Genomic DNA, 6,076 nt, shown 5'->3' with positions numbered 1-6,076 from the left:
GGAACCCAGGATCACACAATCAGGAGCACCTTCTCTTACACTTACCGTTTAGGTAAGCCCATTGTTTTCTGTTCCTAGGATCTTGTTGACTGGTTTCTAACAATAGACCATTTCAGTTGGCAGTTCACCAGTGTCCTCCAGCTGATTAATTGCATCGGTGTAACGAGCTCATTCTGTTTCTGTTCATTCGGTGCAAAGAGCGTGAGGCGGTGTCTTAACCACCAGCAGGTGGACAGAGTCAATAAGTGCAAGCGGGCCAGCTCAAACCCACTAAGGCCCACCGAGAGGCACGTCTTAGCGCGGACTCCCTCCCTGCAGGTAAGGACAGAAGGACGCGAGGACAGTTAAGGCACTGACTGCAGCTTTTCACCTCTCTATTTTAGCCCAGATGTCAAAGATACAGCCTCAGCATCACTGACCATCACAGCACCGTCCTCAGAAGGGACCAGTGTTCCGGCTGGACCGAGGACACAAAGGACCCTCTGGTTTTAAATAAACATTCACAAACACAGTTTAATCTAATCATTACATCTCATTTGTATTTCGTCAAGCTACTCCTAAATTGAATTTTAGCAAGAACTTTCAGTCAATAAAAATATGCCATAGTATCAGAAGACAAAGGGATCGTGTAGTTTAATTATCATCGGGAAAATATAAACTTAATCAACCACATCACCATTATCACTCCGTTTAGATGAAGCGGATGATGAATTATTGAACAGTTGGTGGTTAATGTGCATTTAATGGCAGTTAATGTGATTGTTGAGGTCATAATAGATCTAATTAACAACATGCCGAACAATGACCCAGTACGGGCCGAGCAGACGAGCTGCTTCTGCTTGACTATTGTCACGAGGTTCAAGTGTCTGTCTGAGCTGAAGTGTTGGGAGCCTCTCCTCCGTTGCGTACCCCACTGACCTAGATTTCAATTGTTTTCTGCCTGAGACAATGGGAGAAATGGTTTCATAACTGAACACAATACCTGGGTGTTATTCAACACGACTGTTGTTGAAGTTCTCATTGTGGTGTGATTCTGCGCGGAGCATTGTGCGTTTTTCTTTATGTAACCTGCTGAAGCAGCCAGCGACGGGCCGGTGCTACCCCACCGTGAACCACTAATAGACCAACAGATGAACGTACGCGGCGCGGCTAGTCCGACGCAAACACACTTCCCACGTGACTCAGACAGCCGTCACCTGGTCTAAAAGCTAAACCACCGTGGCTATGAGCTGCTCATTTGTCCCTGACTGTTTAAAGTCGACCCACCGACCAAAAGGGCTGCCATCTTAATTTAGAGGATCAACCTGTGAACAGTGCTTAGACAGCCAACACACGTTCACGTTAACTGATAAGCAAAGCAATTCATTCTAGCAATGCTTACTGCTGGGTCGGGTCACTTCAAGACAAAGAAATACATTAGAAAAACATTTCCAAACACAATAAATAGATAGAATAAAATGAAACAACAATTGAATGAAATAAGAAATGCAGTTGTAAGATAAAAGTACGAATCAATCAAAAGCAGGAGATCAGCTGATGATTTCATTTAGATGTGGAGTTGATCCGAGAGACCTGCTGTGAATATATTCATCAAGCAGATCAGACATGTCTTTATGAAAAGAGACTGTTTTAATTAACCGTCGTGGGTACATGATGTACCTAGTTTAGTACATAAACCATTCATTAAAGAATGAATGTCTGTTGTCTGCTTAAGCCAAATAAGTATATTGATAAAGATCTAACTTCCAATTAAATAGGTTACTTAGTTACTTATTACGCGTCACGTTGCATTGAGTTCAGCTCATCTGACACAGTATGAGTCTGAAGAGCACACGATGGTTTGACTCGCAGTGTTGATGATTGAATGCTGTTGGACAAGAGAAAGGTAGAACATCGCCGCTTGTGGAGCTGGAGACGGGCGGGCAGAGTGCGCCATGCTTAGTGGAGAGATGAAGGACGAGTGAGCAGAAGGCAAATTAATCAAAAGACATCAAAGGCAAATGGAATCGAGGGAGCGAAGGAATGAAAGAGCGCCGCCCGTTTGTCCCATGCCGTTCCCGCTCCGCTCCGCCTGAGCCCGCTCTCAGATCTCAGGGCCATTGTGCCGCCCGGGCGCATGGAGGGGGCCGGGGCCCAACGCACACAACAAACGTCTGACAGCAAGGCTTCAAAAGGAAGACGTGTCCTCTTTCTATCTGGTCTCACTCACACTCGGACTCTTCCTCCTCTGTATTCACTCTCTGAAGCTGGCTTTTGTTTCTCATGTGTGGTTGCTTGTAGTTCAAAGCGTTTGAATTCACCAGATTTGACCGCAGAAACTTTGAGGGAAACATCAACACACAGTCGCACAATCTCAGCCGCACTCTCTTTGTCATCATTGCTCCTGTCTGTTGGATGTCCAGAACATTTTGTCTATATCAGTTTATATTTCTACCATCCACTGCAGCATACTGTACCAGTAATATGCAGTGAGTTAAATCAGAAGGTATCTTCTGAGTCACAGCTGGATTTCTGTGTAGTAGGAGAGAAACATGTGTCCTTAGATATGGAGATGCTTTGACACAGAGAGTTATAGCGACGGGGTCACATTACATATTAGCATAATGTGTCCTCCAGCACACACACAATCAGAGATTATTAAATCCTGAACGGCGCTCTGAAAGCACTCAGGTGTTCCTTTACTCTCCTCCTACAGTTAAACCTCCATTTCTCCACAAACATAAAGATGAATGTGGAGAAATTGACTTTGGCTTTAAGCTACATTTAGCATTATTAAAACAGTGGGCGGTCATTATGCTTTACACATTCACTGTGAAAGGTTTGAGTAACTACACACTGTAATCACGTTTTAGATGCAGGGATTTAGACACATCATCTCATGTGTTCTCTGGTATTTTCACTTGTCTATAGATGCAATATAAATGTGTTTTATCTGTCACCACGTCTTCCTGATTAAATATACATTTTGTCTGAAAGTGAGTCAGACACGACCAAAGCGTTGACAATAAAACAAAAGAATGTCGATTTGTTCAATGAATGTTTTTTTGGGGGGACTTTAAAAACACATCATGTTCTTGAGGCCTTTTTTTTTTTTACTGTATCTTTATGTAACAAAAGCAGAGTTCAGCAGAGAAAGACAAAAGTGATGTGAACTGACAATATTTTAATGGGGGGGATAAAAGACTGTAAGTGATCAATGGAGGCGGCGGCCAAGTGATGCCCGGGGGACGGCTTTGATGTGGGCATCCTCAGAGGGACGCCGGGGACAATGCCCTCTTTGAGGGGCATGCAGAATGGCAGACACTTCTCTCTCTCTCTCTCTCTCTCTCTCTCTCTCTCTCTCTCTCTCTCTCTCTCTCTCTCTCTCTCTCTCTCTCTGACCCCCGCGGACGCCTCTCTCGCTCTATATTCCTCTACCCCAGCGTCACATCAGCCCATATCCTTATCTGCATAACTTTCTCCCTCTTCCTCTCACATTCATTAATTAGCATAACACCCCCTTTCCTGCCGCCCAGCCAATCACTCCGCCTCCCCCCCCCTCCCTATCTGCAGCTCTCTTTCCCTCCCTCTGTCTCTTTTCATAGAACCAAACCTCTTTGTGATGTCCAGCCTTGGCAAGTTGCACCCGATTTGCTGTCACAGTCTTAATGAATTCATCTGTTTGTGTATTGGCCATGGGAGCGTTTCTCCCTCCTCCCTCTCTGGTTCCTGTCCTCTCCCCCCTCCCTCTTACTGGTGTTCCCCTGGGGACTCTATATATACCAGAGACCACTCCAGGCACCTATTGTTCCTCTAAGTAAACTTACAGACAGATGCCCTGCACCACAGTGTGGGACAGAGCCCAACGAGTCAGGAGGAGGGAGACAGTTCAGGATTGCACAGCGCGACCAGGCAACGAGGACCGGGAAACACCGCAGGCTAAAGCATCACCTCTTCCTCCACGTGTCTCCTGCCTGTCTGCTTGTTGTCAGTGTGGAGGTCTGATGCTCTGACACCATGCTGCTGCCGGTATCACTGCTGCTCGTGGGACTCGACTGCTTGCTGGGAGCCCCGACGGGTCGAGAGGTCTACAGGATGCCCCAGAGCGCACTTAAAGGTAATTCTACTGAACTTGTGCACCGACTCTCAAGTACTGAGAGCAGTAATATGTGTTAATAAGAGTAGTGACCACAGCTGTGACTGGAGTGTTACATCTGATTACTGCATTTAAAGCAAGAGTGTTGAGGACATCCTCAGTGGAGCTTACTAATTCTAAATGAATATCTATACATACATAAAGTACTTCACTATGTCTTATAGACAATTCTTCATCTTTTTCATTCAATGTATCAAAGTGAGTCATCAAACACCGGAGATGTTGTGATGCTTCAAAAGCATGAATATCTCTCCAGGAGTTAAGCGGATAGTAACCGCTTAAACATGAGTGTTGTACCCAACGTCGGGTGCAAGTTGATACTTTTTGGGAAAACAAAGAATGTACAAAGAAGAATGAAAACAATGAATAAAGTTTGTCTTTTGCGATGGGCATATTTTGTTATTTGATTTGGAGGATTGCTAATATGATTGGGTACATGCAGCATGCTTTAGTGGTCTACTGATGAGCAGGTGTCTCACCTTAAAAGACGTAATGCAACACATTTCATCAGACGTGTGTTTTTACCTTCAGCCTACATTTGTGCACTTTCTCAGGCAGGCTTGTCAGACTGCAGAGAAACTTAAATCCTGCAGTAAAGCACAGTGGTGAGGAACCTCTGGCCTTCTCTGGTTGAAGTTCTGAGTGCAGCACGGCCATGTGATTGCACTCAGATTGCATTGATGGCAATGTGTGTTTGGGGAGTGTTTAGAACAAGGGACTCTGGGTCCCAGCCACCCCAGGGCTGCCTGCCCATGCCCCTTGGGCCTGTCCCTGCCCAGCCAGCCTCTGCCAGCTCAGCCCTGGCCTTCTAATTAAGTCTTCAATCAGCATTGTTGTTGTTAGTGGCCTATCCTGTGATGTGGTGCGGCACAGAGGGGGGGCTGCAGGGTCCGGCGGCCCGATTGATGTGTGTCTGCAGAAGCCTCGCCAGTGTGCTGAGCGTGAGCTAGCTTCCCTAACACGGTGCCAATGAGCTCAAAGAGCAGCATGAGAGAAAGGGGGCTACTCTCTCACACACACACACACACACACACACATAGCAGAAAGCTGCACCGCTTCATACTAATGCTCACATACACACATGATGTTCCCACAGCCTACGACAGCCTTCCATGTAACGACCTAGATGTCCTTCCTATTCTGTCACAATTCAGTAAATGTAAAAAATCTAGCTCCATAAAAAGTGGTATCAGAACATTATGACCTGGAGCCCGACCAGGTCTGTCCATTTTAAATTTCATACACATTTTTATAACAATTCCTTAAGCTTGTTCATAAAGCAGTTGTTACCATACATATACAAGGACCGTTCTAATGGAGGCCATGCCACAAACTTTGCCATTGTACCACCATTTCTTCTCCCAAATTGGCCGACATATGCATGATGCAATGTATCTGCCTGACCAATATATTGCTGTACGCACTGTCTGTGTCTTCTCCTCACTCTCTCACCACACCTCCTCCTCCTCCTCCTCCTCCTCCTCCTCCTCTTCCCTAGCTCGTCTCACATTGTTGCTCTCTCTTTTCTCCGTCACCCCGTCCTCTCCTGCAGCTCTGTCTGATCGTGGCACTGTGGTCCTGGAGGCGGCCATGACTAGTGCCCTGTCCTCTCTGGAGCGCGCATCCTCTGAGAGGAGTCGGGCTGAAGCGGGCTGTCGGGGCTGCGTCCCCTGTTTGTTCCAGGACTGTGGACAGCTGTCCGGCTCCTGTTGTAAGTCAAATATTGCTCCTCTTGCCCTTTTCATTCTTGAGCATCTCGAGTCCACGTATCACCAATGAATGCTTTCTTAGTGCGTCCATAACTCCCCTCGTCTCTCCAAACAGCGTCTCCTGCCAATGCCTTATCAGAGCCCAGCTGTGATGTCATCAGTAAGGCCCAGAAGCTTCAAGACGAAGCTGAGCGGAGTTGGGCTCTGAGCCAGGCCTGTGCGTACTATCAGC

Source organism: Cebidichthys violaceus, unplaced genomic scaffold (genome assembly GCF_023349555.1).
Source record: "Cebidichthys violaceus isolate CVI_PGR_0920_01 unplaced genomic scaffold, fCebVio1.0.p SCAF_8, whole genome shotgun sequence".
Taxonomy (NCBI): domain Eukaryota; kingdom Metazoa; phylum Chordata; class Actinopteri; order Perciformes; family Stichaeidae; genus Cebidichthys; species Cebidichthys violaceus.
The sequence above is the reverse complement of the archived record's forward strand: the minus strand, read 5'-3'. Positions refer to the sequence as shown.